Below are 12,570 nucleotides of genomic sequence, written 5' to 3'. Positions count from 1 at the left end.
ATTGGCACAAATACGGATCTCTTGCAATCAGTTGGCCAGATAGTTGTCTTCCAAATTTCTTGGCAGAGATGAGTGAGTTTCTCCTGTGCCGCCTCACTTTCTTGAAATATTTCAATTTTTATTCCATCAATTCCTGGTGCCTTGTTCTTTGCCAATTCTTTCAATGCACTTTGGACTTCCTCCTTCAGTATCATTAGCTCTGGATCATATGCTACCTCTTGAAATGGTTGAATATCAACCATTTCCTTTTGGTACAGTGACTTTATGTATTCCTTCCATCTTCTCTTGATGCTTTCTGCATTATTCAATAATTTGCCCAGAGAATCTTTCAATAACGAAAGTTGAGGCTTGGATTTTTAATTCAGTTCTCCCAGCTTGAGAAATGCAGAGTGTGTTCTTCTTTTTTGGTTTTCTGATTCCAGATCTTTTCACATTTTGTTGTAATATTTGGCTTTATCTTCTCAATGACCTTTGAAATTTTCTGTTCAGTACTTGTAACTCCTCATTGCTTCTATTTGCTTTAGCATCTCTACACTGGAGAACAAGTTTCAGTGTCTCTTCTGACATCCATTTTGACCTTTTTCTTCTTTCTTGTTTTCTTTATTTTTTGCTTTCTTCTTGTATGATGTTCTTGTTGTCATCCCATAACTCTCTGGTTCCGTCTTTAGTGTTTAATGTATCAAATCTGTTTTCAGATGATCTCTAAATTCAGGTGGGATATATTCAAGGTTATATTTTGGCTCTCTTGGACTTGTTATCATTTCTTCAGCTTCAGTTTGAATTTGCATATGAGCAATTGATGGTCTGTTCCACAATCTGTCCCTGGCCTTACTTTGCCTGATGATATGGAGCTTTTCCATTGTCTCTTTCTGCAGATGTAGCCAATTTGATTTTTATGTATTCCATCTGGCGAGGTCCATGTGTAGAACTTTGCCCATAGAATCCTTCAGTATTTAAAGTTGGGGCTTGAGATTTTTCTTTAGTACCGTCAGCTTGAGAAATACTGAGCATGTTCTTCCATTCGAGTTTTCTATCTTCAGACCTTCGCACATTTTGTTATAATAGTTGACTTTGTTTTCTGAAGCTGACTTTTGGAATTTTCTATTCAGATCTTGTATTCCCTTACATCTTCCACTTTCTTTAGCATCTTCACACTGGAAAACAAGTTTCAGAGTCTCTTCTGATATCCATTATGGTCTTTTCCTTTTTTCTTGTCTTCTTAATGACCTTTTACTTTTTTCCTATATGAGGTTCTTCATGTCATCCTACAACTCTTTGGTCTTTAGGGTCTAATGCCCAAAATCTGTTCATGAGATGGTCTCTAAATTCAGTTGCAATATATTTAAGATCATATTTTGGCTCTCTTGTACTTGTTTTAGTTTCCTTCAGCTTCAGTCTGAATTTGCATATGAGAAATTGATGGTCTATACCACACTCTGACACTGGTCTTGTTCTGGCTGATGATTGGAGATTTTCCAGCATCTCTTTTCACAGATGGAGTCAGTTTGATTTCTGTGTAGTCCTTCTGGTGAGGTCCATGTGTATAGTTGTCTTTTATGTTGTTTAAAAAAGATATTTGCAATGAAGAAGTCATTGATCTTGTAAAATTCTATCATGCTGTCTCCAGCATTGTTTCTAGCACCAAGGCCATATTTTCCAACTCCTAGTCCTTTGTCTTTGTTTCCAACCTTTGCATTCCAATCACCAGTGAATATCACTATCTCTTGATTGCATGCTTTGATCAATTTCAGACTGAAGAAGTTGGTAGTATTCTTCAATTTCGTCATCACTGGCTTTAGTGGTTGATGCATAAATTTGCATAATGGTGGTATTAACTGGTCTTCCTTGTGGTGGTGGTGGTGGTGGTGTGCCTTGGAGTTAGTTCCGACTCATAGTGACCCTGTACAGCATTTCTGAGGCTGTAAGACTTTACGGGAGCAGAATGTCTCATCTTTCTCCCGTGGAACGGCTGGTAGTTTTGAACTGCTGACTTTGCGGTTCACAGTCTGACTCATAAACACTATGCTACCAGAGCTTCTTGGTCTTCCTTGTAGGCTTATGGATATTATCCTATCACAGACAGCATTGTACTTCAAGACAGATTTTAAAAATTCTTTTTGATGATGAATCCAATGCCACTTCTCCTCAATTTGTTATTCCAAGCATAGTAAACCATGTGATTGTCAGGTTCAAAATGGCCAATACTAGTCCTTTTCAGCTCACTGGTGTCTAGGATATCAATGTTCATGCAGTCCATTTCATTTTTGACATTTTCTAATTTTCCTAGGTTCATAATTTTTACATTCCATGTTCCAATTATTAATGGATGTTTAAAGCTGTTTCTCTTTATTTTGAGTTGTGCCCCATCAGCAAATGAAGATCCTGAAGGCTTTACTCCAAGGTAATAATCTAATTAAGAATTATATGGAACCCTGGTTGTATAGTGGATTATGAGCTGGGCTGCTAACTACATCATCAATAGTTGAAATCGACCAGAGCTGGCACAGGAGAAAGATGATGTCTTCTGTTCTCATAAAGATTTACAGCTTCAAGAACTTTATATCAGGTTCCTATGAGTCAAAACTGACTCCAAGGCACCTAACAACAAAAACATTTATATTCCAAGTTCCACTGTATTTCTGTAGTCATCTCCAATTCTTATTATTGAATGGAAGAGAGAACAATTATTGATTTTCTAATTTTTACTTTCTTCATTAATCATAGTAATTTCCATGATTGTAAAAACAAAGACATAAACCTGCGGCTGTCACATGAATTCCAACTCATGGCGACTATATATGATAGAGAAGAATGGCCTCATAAGGCTTCCAAGGCTGTAAATCTTTACAGAAGCAAACTCCTGTATCTTTCTCTCAAGGAAAAGCTTCTAGATTCAAACTGCCTAACTAACATCGCCAACCCAGTTAGCAGCCCAATGCTGAATCCACTGTGCCACCAGGACTCATTTTCCATTGTTTCTTGTTGTTAAGTGCCATGGAATCTGTACCAACTCATAGTGACTTTTTATAGGATTTCTGAGGAGCAGCTGGTAGATTTGAACTGCCAAGCTTGTGGTTCAAACTAATACTGAGTCAAGTGCTTATCCTATAATGCCACACCAGGACTCTTTCCATTGTAGTGGGCAAAAAAAAAAAAAGACAATATTCTTTCTAAGACTATTTAAAGAACCACATTAGTTTCTTTCATAATATTATAATGTTTAAAGTTTACAAGTAAATTTCAGCTCTCTGCTTCTCCCCGTTTGACAGGTAGTCGCAGCTTCTCTTGCCGTACCAGCTGCATCTCTGAGACAGGCTGGTGAAGGTCGGAGTCAATGGATTTGGCCAAATTGGGCTCCTGGTCACCAGAGCTGCTGTTAACTCTGGCAAAGTGGAGGTTGTTGCCATCAACAACCACTTCATTGACCTCAACTACATGGTCAACATATTCTAGTGTGATTCCATCCATGGTAAGTTCAATGGCACTGTCAAGACTGAGAATAGGAAACTTGTCGTCAATGGGAAGCCCACCTGTATCTTCCTGGAGTGAGATCCTGCCAACATCAAGTGGGGTGATACTACTGCTGAGTATGCTATAGAGTCCACCAGTGTCTTCACAACCTTGGAGAAGGCTGGGGCTCACTTGAAGGGGGGTGCCAAAAGGGTAATCATCTCTGCCCCTTCTGCTGATGCCCCCATGTTTGTGATGGGCATGAACCTTGAGAAGTATGACAACTCCCTCAAGATTGTCAGCAATGTCACTGACTCTGGGCCCAAGAGTCCCCAGGTCTTGCCACACTGCTGGCCAACCAGGTCTCCACCCGGGTTCACAGAAGTCTATTGAACATTGTAGGGCTTAGCTCACCACTTCATTGCTGTTTTTCACTCACTTCCCCTTATCGGTGTCGAGCGTGGTCACCAATCACAGTGTGTATTCCCATTGAGTCTTAGTCTCAGAAGAGGGTTTGCACTGAGGGTACCCGACCACTACAGAGTAGACAGGGATGGGCAACTTGGACATTGGCTACCCAAAATGGGTGGGGGGGCTACAAAGGCAAGAAGTGACTGGCTTATAAGCTTTCAAGAGGGAACCTAGATCCAGAGGACATGAAGGAAGGTAGAAACTCGACTGAGTAGTATCCAATCTGTCTAGGCGGGGCTGATGAAAGGAAATGGAGATAGGTCTCTTGTGATGCACTACTGAACAATTGTTATCAGGACTGATTGTGATGTTTTGTAGCAAGGAGGGGAGTGATTAACTTTTCAGTCTAGGAGCAGAGGGCCCTGGGATCATCAAGGGAGAAGAGCAGAGAGCAAGACTCTACCCAGAGAATCAATGATGCCTGAGATGGAGGCAGAGATGATGACGTGGAGCAATGGAGCAGCTGGGAACTTTAGACACAGAGAAGGAGAGGGGCTGTGTGCTGACGACTGGGGGCAGGCTTGTAGTGTATACCCTTTGGTTGATGATACATGGAGGGGATTGTAACCATGGCAATGAAACAATATACGATAGGATGAATGTAAAACTAATGTTCTCTCATGTTAGTGATCACATAATTCACAGTAAAACAATAAAAAAAAAAAAAAGGTTGTTAGCAATGCCTTCTGCACCACCAACTGTTTGGCCCCCCGGCCAAGGTCATCCATGACAACTTTGGCATCATGGAGGGACTCATGACCATAGTCCATGCCATCACTGCCACCCAGAAGACTGTGGATGGCCCCTCTGGGAAACTGGCATGATGAGGGGGTTGCCCAGAACATCATCCCTTCTTCTACCAGTGCTGCCAAGGCTGTGGGCAAGGTCATCCCTGAACTGAATGGGAAACTCACTGGCATGACCTACCATGTCATCCACACTCCCAACGTGTTTGTCGTGGACCTGACTTACTGCCCAGAGAAAGCTGCCAAATACGATGACATCAAGAAGGTGGTGAAGCAGGCATCAGATGGACACCTAAAAGGCATCCTGGGCTACACTGAAGACCAGGTTGTCTCCTGTGAATTTAACAGTGACTCCCACTCTTTCACCTTTGATGCTGGGACTGGCATTGCCCTCAGTGACCACTTTGTCAAGCTCATTTCCTGGTATGACAATGAATTCAGCTACAGGAACAGGTGGTGGATCTTATGGTCCACATGGCCTCCAAGGAATAAGAGCCCCCTGGACCACCAGCCCCAGCAATAGCACTAGAGGAAGAGAGAGACCCTCAGCTGCTGGGTGTCCTTACCTCAACTCTACCCCCTACACACTGAGAAGCTCCAATCCTCAGTTTCCATCCAGACCCTCTGGAGAAGGGGAGGGGCTTAGAGAGCCCAGTCTTGTCATGTACCATCAATAAAGTACACTATCCAGCCAAAAAAAGTAACTTTTGTTAAAAAATTATTTCCTACAGACCAAAGACAGTACAGCAGAATGAACATAACATTAGGAAAACTTCTCTGACCCAGAGGTCCCAGTCTCTGGGGTAAGGCAAAGCCCTGTTGGTGATTCCCCTTCCAGCTCTTGCACTCCAAGTCTCCCATTCACTTTCCCCCATCTCGAAACAGTTTTAACTTTTCATCTAAAGAAATTAGCAAAATTAGTGTTCTTTTGATAGTGAAAGAGAAAAGGCATTTTCTTACCATTTATATGAGAGTTGACTTTTTTCTTGCTTTATGCTCCTTGTTCCAATCTGCAGAGCCTTGTTTGAAATTGTAGCCTTAAAATTGACCAATGAATATTGTCTAAATCATAGGCCAGGAGAATTCGTGAAAAGGTAACCATATGATAGCAATTAAGGTGGTGCCCAAGCTAAGGCGCAAAATGTTAAAGGTTATGTGAGAGGGACTTTTTAACTGTTTCCTGTATACAGCTTTGTCTAAAATAATTTCTGGTAGAACTTGGATCACTTTACTTTCTTTCTGATGGCCAGTTAGTCTTAAATTCCTTTTTTTCTAAAGCATAATCTGACTTTGTTTTAGATTCTGAAAGAAGGCAAAAGAGTTGGATGGAATGAAACATCCAACTGCTTTAGAAAGTTTTGTTGACGTCAACATTATTTCCTTATAAAGTTTCTCAATTTGTTTGTACTTGTTCATTAGAAATGGGGACTGTTGCATATCGGTTGTTTTGTTTCAATAGTTAAAACAAAACAAAACAACTCATTGCTGTCCAGTCATTTTGACTCCTGGTGACTCCATGTGTCACAAAGAAGAACTGTTTCATAAGGTGCTTAGAAGCAGAGCACCAGGCCTTTTCTCTGTGGTGCTGCCTAGGTGGATTGGGACTGCCAATCTTTAGGATAATAGTGGAGGTTGTTGTTGTTGTTAAGTGCCGTTGAGTCAGTTCAGACCCATAGTGACCCTGTATAGGGTTTCCAAGGAGCAGGTGGTAAGCTTGAACCACAGAACTTGTAGTTCAAATGGTTTTGCAGTCTGGCACATGAACCCACAGAGATACACCAGGACTCCAGTGGAAGTGATAGTGTGTGTCATTAAGTTGGTTCCAAGTCATAAGGAGCCCTGTATAAAAATGCTCACCACTGGACCAATAAACAACATTCTTATCAACGGAGAAAAGATTGAAGTTGTCAAGGACTTCATTCTTCTTGGATCAGCTATCAACACTCGCGGAAGCAGCAGTCAAGAGATCAAACGATGTATTGCATTAGACAAATGTGCTGCAAAAGATCTTTTTAAAGTGTTGAAGAGCAAAGATGTCAGCTTGAGGACTAAGGTGAGCCTGACCCAAGCCTTGGTATTTTCAATAACCTCAACCTCATGTGGATGTGAAAGCTGGACAGTGAGTAAGGAAGAACGTACAAGAATTGACGCATTTGAGTTATGGTGTTGGAGGAGAACATTGAAAGTGCCACAAGCTGCCAAAAGGACCAATAGATCCGTTTTGGAAGAAGTGCAGTCAGAGTGCTCCTTGGAGGCCAAGATGGCCAAACTTCGCCTCTCATACTTCAGACTTATTGTCAGGAGGGTCCAGTCGCTGGAGAAGGATATCATGTTTGGTAAGGTGGCGGGTCAGAGAAAAAGAGGAAGATCCCCAACGAAATGGATTGTCCAAGTGGCAGCATCGATGGACTCAAGTGTGGCAACAGTAGTGAGGTTGGCCAAGGATCGGGCAGTGTTTCGTTCTGCTGTGTATAAGGTCGCTATGAGTTGGTACCAACTCGATGACACATAACAACAACAACAATGTTTCTGAGAGCAGCTGGTGGGTATGAACTTCTGACCTTGCTGTTATCAGTCTAGTGCTGATCCTACAATGTCACACCTGGGCTCTTCAGGGTAGTTGTTCTTGATGTTGTTAAGTGCTATGGTTCTGACTCATAGCAACTCTGTATAGGGTTTCCAAGAAGCAGCTGGTGGGTTTGAACTTCTGACCTTGCTGTTGCTAGTCCAGTGCTTATCCTCTAGCATGACACCTGGACTCTTTAGATTAGTTGTTGCTAAGTGACATCTATTCAGTTCCCACACATAGCGACCCAGTGTAGGGTTTCTGAGGAGCAGCTGGTGGGGTTGAAACACTGACCTTGTGGTTAGCAGTCCAGTGTTTATCCTACAGAGCCACACATGAACTTGTAGATTAGTATTTGAGCACAAACCATTTGTGCAAACAGCAACAACTTTGAACAGGTTAATTGAGGGATCAATTGCATACAGTTTAAAGTGCCCCCTTTGATAAGTTTTAACATCTGTATACATTTGTGTATATCACCACAACCAAAAGAATTTATCTACACCCACAAAAGGTCTTTATGGAGTTTGGATTATTTTTCCCTTCTCTGCTCCTAAAATGTGCCCATTTTTTTCCTTAAGGTAAAACAAAGCACTGTTACTTTACAGCTAGAAGCAAAGATTTTAGTATATGTGGTAGCCCTGAAGAGATGCTGTGTGGGGCAGGGGAATACGAACTTTTAGAACTGGGAGAGGGACTAATTACCCCAAAATGTAAAACATCAGATCAACTAACTATGAAAGGCTTTTCTGAAGGGTGAGTGTCCTTCATAAAATAGGGCTCATCTAACCTGATGGGCTTATTACAACTCTGTGAGTCTTATTATAACCAGATGGAGAAGCAAGTTCATAGACTCTCCTTGACCTTTTTGAGTCACCAAGATAGTCACTGGTAAGGAGAATAACCATGAAGACATAGTCTTCTGCTTTCTGAAGCACAGTCCAACTGTCAAGACCTACAGTCATAGATAAAAGCTCAAGACGTGCACTTAGTAACCAAAGTTAAAAAAAAAAAAAAAAGTAAAGACAAAGGAAACATTTATCCTTTTCTGATTTCCTGCCGCTTCTGCGCTGGATCCCCTGGTGAAGGACTCAATGACCGTGGAACGTTTTGGCTCCGCCAGAGGAAGGGGTGTACACCAGATTGTCTTGCAACGTGCAGTGCAGGAAATGATCCATCAGGTGGGAGAGAATAACAGTGCAATTCCATCCAGATGAGACTAAAGAAGAAAAATGAAGAGTCTCGGTTGAAAAGTAAAACCAACTGAAATATTGAAACGAGATGATCTGAGAAGAGCCCATTGTGAAGATCAAGGGCATTTGAAAAATGTCAGTTCCATATACTAGGAGTCTCTGAGTCACTCAAAAGGTTAAGCGTTTGACTCCTAGCCAAAAGTTTGGTGGTTCGAAACTATCCAAGGGCAACTTGGAAGACAAGCCTAGCAATCTGTATCCAAAAAGTTACAGCTGTGAAACCGTCTGGGGCAGTTTTGCTCAGCATACATGGGGTCACCGTGAGTTGTAACCAACTCAGTGACAACTAACAACAGCGACATCATATACTCCTGAACTTTACTGCCTTTGTTGTCGGGTGCCTTCAAGTTGATTCTGACTCACAGCAACCCTGTATAGTGTTTCCAAGGAGCAGCTGGTGGGTTTGGACTGCCAACCTTGGGGTTAGCACTCCCATGCTGGACTTTAGATGTGTATTTTGTCCTTCATTCTACCCCAGAACTCTGATCCACATCTCTTATCAATCCCTTGGAAGTACAGGAATTGGCCTAAGAGAGAATGGGGGAGGGGAGGGAGGGAGGTAGCATCAATTGGTCAGAGGGCAGGGCTGGCTATGTAATTGTTGAAATGGATTCAATACGACTGAATCTAAATAAACATACAGCTTTATCAGTTGGAGATGAAAGTCTCCTGATGAACACTAAGCCTCTTTCCCTGAAAAGCATAGAGATACCCAAAGGGAATCTTATCAAGGGGTTTTAGAATTCAGAAGGAGATATGAAGCAGCAGACGTAAAACATACACACACAAGATAGGATCTGGAGACAAATTGGCCTGACTGAATTCCTTTGGTCTTTTCTTTCATTTTTCTTTTTACAAAAAGAAAGAAAAGAAAAAAACTGAGAAATGTCTATGTGCAAAGACAGTGTGGAATTCAAGAAATATTATGTTTCTAAAATAAAAGGAAATCCTAGTCTAGAATATGGGTAGACATGTTCTCATGTGATGGGGCCCTTCTCCTTTGTAACACTGGCATAGTGAGTAAGCCTTCCTTGTGAAGCCTCAGAATCTCTTGTTTTGCTTATCACTGCTTTAAGGAGCCTCTTAAATCCAGAGGGAGCCAGGCACAGATACCCAGCCTCAAATCAGAAGCCTTGGTGAGCAGTATTTTAGTTTTCTCTTTCCAAGGGAATTGTAAGGACACTCAAAGGAGAAAGAATGTTCCTCAATGCACTGTCCCACCCAGGCCCACCCAGCAGAGGGAGTGGTGGATGCCTAGGAAAATACTGCTATTATATTATTGTTGTTGTTGTTTTTAGGTGCCATCAAGTCAGTACCGATCCATAGCGACCCAATCCTGGGCCAGCCTCACTACTGTTGCCACACTTGAGTCTTTCGATGCTGCCACTTGGCCAGTCCATCTCTCTGGGGGTCTTCCTCTTTTTCTCTGACTCTCCACCTTACCAAATATGATATCCTACTCCAGTGACTGGACCCTCTTGACAATATCTCCGAAGTATGAGAGATGAAGTCTGGCCATCTTGGCCTCCAAAGAGCACTCTGGTTGCACTTCTTTCAAAACGGATCTATTGGTTCTTTTGGCAGCCCATGGCACTTTCAATATTCTCCTCCAACACCGTAACTCAAAAGCATCAGTTCTTCTACATTTAGGCAGTTTAAAATCCTGTCATAGTGTCCTAAAATCAGTTATTCAGTTCCTGGTAATTCCATGTGTGTCAGAGCAGAACTATGCACCACAGACTATTTTAATGATTGGTTTTTTGGAAGTAGAGAGCCAGGCCTTTCATCCAAGGTACTTCTGGGTGGACTCAGACTTCCACCCCTTCAGTTAGCTGCTGAATGAGCGCATTAGCCATTTGTATCAGCCATTTCTAACTGCTTTGCTGTTATTTTTGTTAAGTGCCGTTGAGTTGGTTCTGACCCATAGCGACCCTGTCTAGGGTTTAAAAGGAGCGGCTGGTAATCTTGAACCACCAACCTTGTGGCTCCAAAGACTGCAGTCCAGCAGATCAGCCCACAGCGTCACACCACAGTGTCACAATATTAACTGCTTAATGTTGTCAGAACAAGAACATCATAAATGAGAGCCTTTAAAATATAAATATTTATTTTCTAAAATAAAATTCCAAATCTTTGTGCAAGTCTTTAATCTATTTCCTTCGGATAAATGCCTAGAAGTTCTGAACCATATGATATCCATGTTTTGTGGCTTCTTTGAATACTTATTGCCAAATTTACACCCTCGGAAACCCTGTACAGGGTCGCTATGGGTCGGAACCGACTCGACGGCACTTAACAACAACAACAACAACCTGGCACCACACTTCGAGTTCCATCAGTCATCCCCATGGCGAAAACTGGGTTGTATGTTTTATCCAACATTTTATTCTGTTAATCTGATCAGTGAGTAGTGTGCCATTGAGTTAATTTACATTTCTCTTTTCATATGCTTATTGTCCATTTTGTTTTCTTTAATTCATTTCCTGTTTATGTTCTTAGCCCATTTTTCTGTTTTGGTGTTCATTTGTATTCTTAATGGAACTCTTTATATATCAAAGATATCCCTCATCAACTTTGCATGAATTACATATTGCTTCAAAGTTGGCCCTTTAATTTATAATAGTACTTCTACTATATACATAATAATTAAAAAAAAATTTTATTGTGGTCAAATACACATAACATACATTTTCCTATTTTCAAGTGTTCAATTTACCATATTTTACAAGCATCAACACTAAGTAGCTCCAAATATTTCGTAACCCAAAGGAACCCTCATACCCATATTCCTCAGACTTGTCCTTTTAATAATGGGTGAAATTCACCCAAATGTTTAATATTTTCTGACTTTGGCATCCAGTTTACAGTACTCTTTATGTCTGCTCTCCAGAAGGAGATTGAATCTTTTAAACAAAGATACGAACAACACTTCATCATGCCCAGGTGACTACAAATTTTGAACTAAAAGAATGCAAAGTGAATTCCAGCAACGACACTACAATGACAGTGGAAGACAATATATTTTTTTTATTTTTGCTTACTAAACTTGGCTTGCTTTTGCTAATTTGTAACAGAGCATTAAAAGTGTTTAATTGTTAAGGTTCATTTGGGACCTTATTTCTGTAGCAGGAAGATCTAAGCAGACACCTCACTTACCTAAAAATCCTTTCTCATTTCTAAGAATGTTACCTGATAAATGTTTAGTTTCTTAACCTAGTGGAGCGACAGTCTCTGAAGCAGAGACTGGGCAAGAGTTCTCGGTGTCCCAGAGAATTGTTCAGAAAGTGATCTGTGTACTAGGAGTAAGCACTGGGCTGCTACCTGAAAAACCAGCAGTTCAAACCCACCCGCCACTTATTAGGAGAAAGATGTGACAGTCTGCTTCCATGCAGATTGCTGTTGGTGTTCAAATCTTAAAAGAGACCAGCCTTACTGCTCAGAAAGAGACTGGTGGAGCCCCAGTTGTGGCCCATGTTCACCCTTCAGATCTGGAACTGTACTCACCCCTGTGGGTCAATTTTCAGATGAGTGTCTAGAGGGGACAACAATACTAGTGAGGTATGCACACCATAGCATTGTCAACCACTTGAGATTCAAAAGGCAGCGTTTAACTAAGGGCAAGCCTCAAAAGAGGAGGAAAATGGGATAACTGTTGTTACATGGAGGGGATTGCAATCATCGAGATGAAACAAAGTATATGATTTGTTGAACGTAAAACTGATGATCTGCTCCATAAACTTTCACTCAATTCACAATAAACATTTAAGAATAAAAGAATGTTGTTGTTAGATACCATCGAGTCGGTACCGACCTGTAGCGACCTTATGCACAGCAGAATGAAACACTGCCCGATCCAGGGCCAACCTCACTATTGTTGCCACACTTGAGTCCATCAATGCTGCCACTTGGCCAATCCATCTCATTGGGGGTCTTCCTCTTTTTATCTGACCCCCACCTTACCAAACATGATATCCTTCTCCAGCAACTGCTCCCTCCTGACAATTTATCTAAAGTATGAGAGATGAAGTTTGGCCATCTTGGCCTCCAAGGAGCATTCTGACTGCACTTCTTCCAAAACGGATCT

General features: G+C 41.5%; 1 pseudogene; it reads left to right on the top strand.

Moving 5' to 3' along the window:
* Positions 1–3,321: 3,321 nt before the first annotated feature.
* On the top strand, positions 3,322–5,159 carry LOC102811914 (annotated as a pseudogene).
* The last annotated feature ends 7,411 nt before the right edge of the window (positions 5,160–12,570 follow it).

This window comes from Chrysochloris asiatica, unplaced genomic scaffold (assembly GCF_000296735.1).
Source record: "Chrysochloris asiatica unplaced genomic scaffold, ChrAsi1.0 scaffold00115, whole genome shotgun sequence".
Classification (NCBI taxonomy): Eukaryota; Metazoa; Chordata; class Mammalia; order Afrosoricida; family Chrysochloridae; genus Chrysochloris; species Chrysochloris asiatica.
This window is presented reverse-complemented; position numbering and strand designations above follow the sequence as displayed.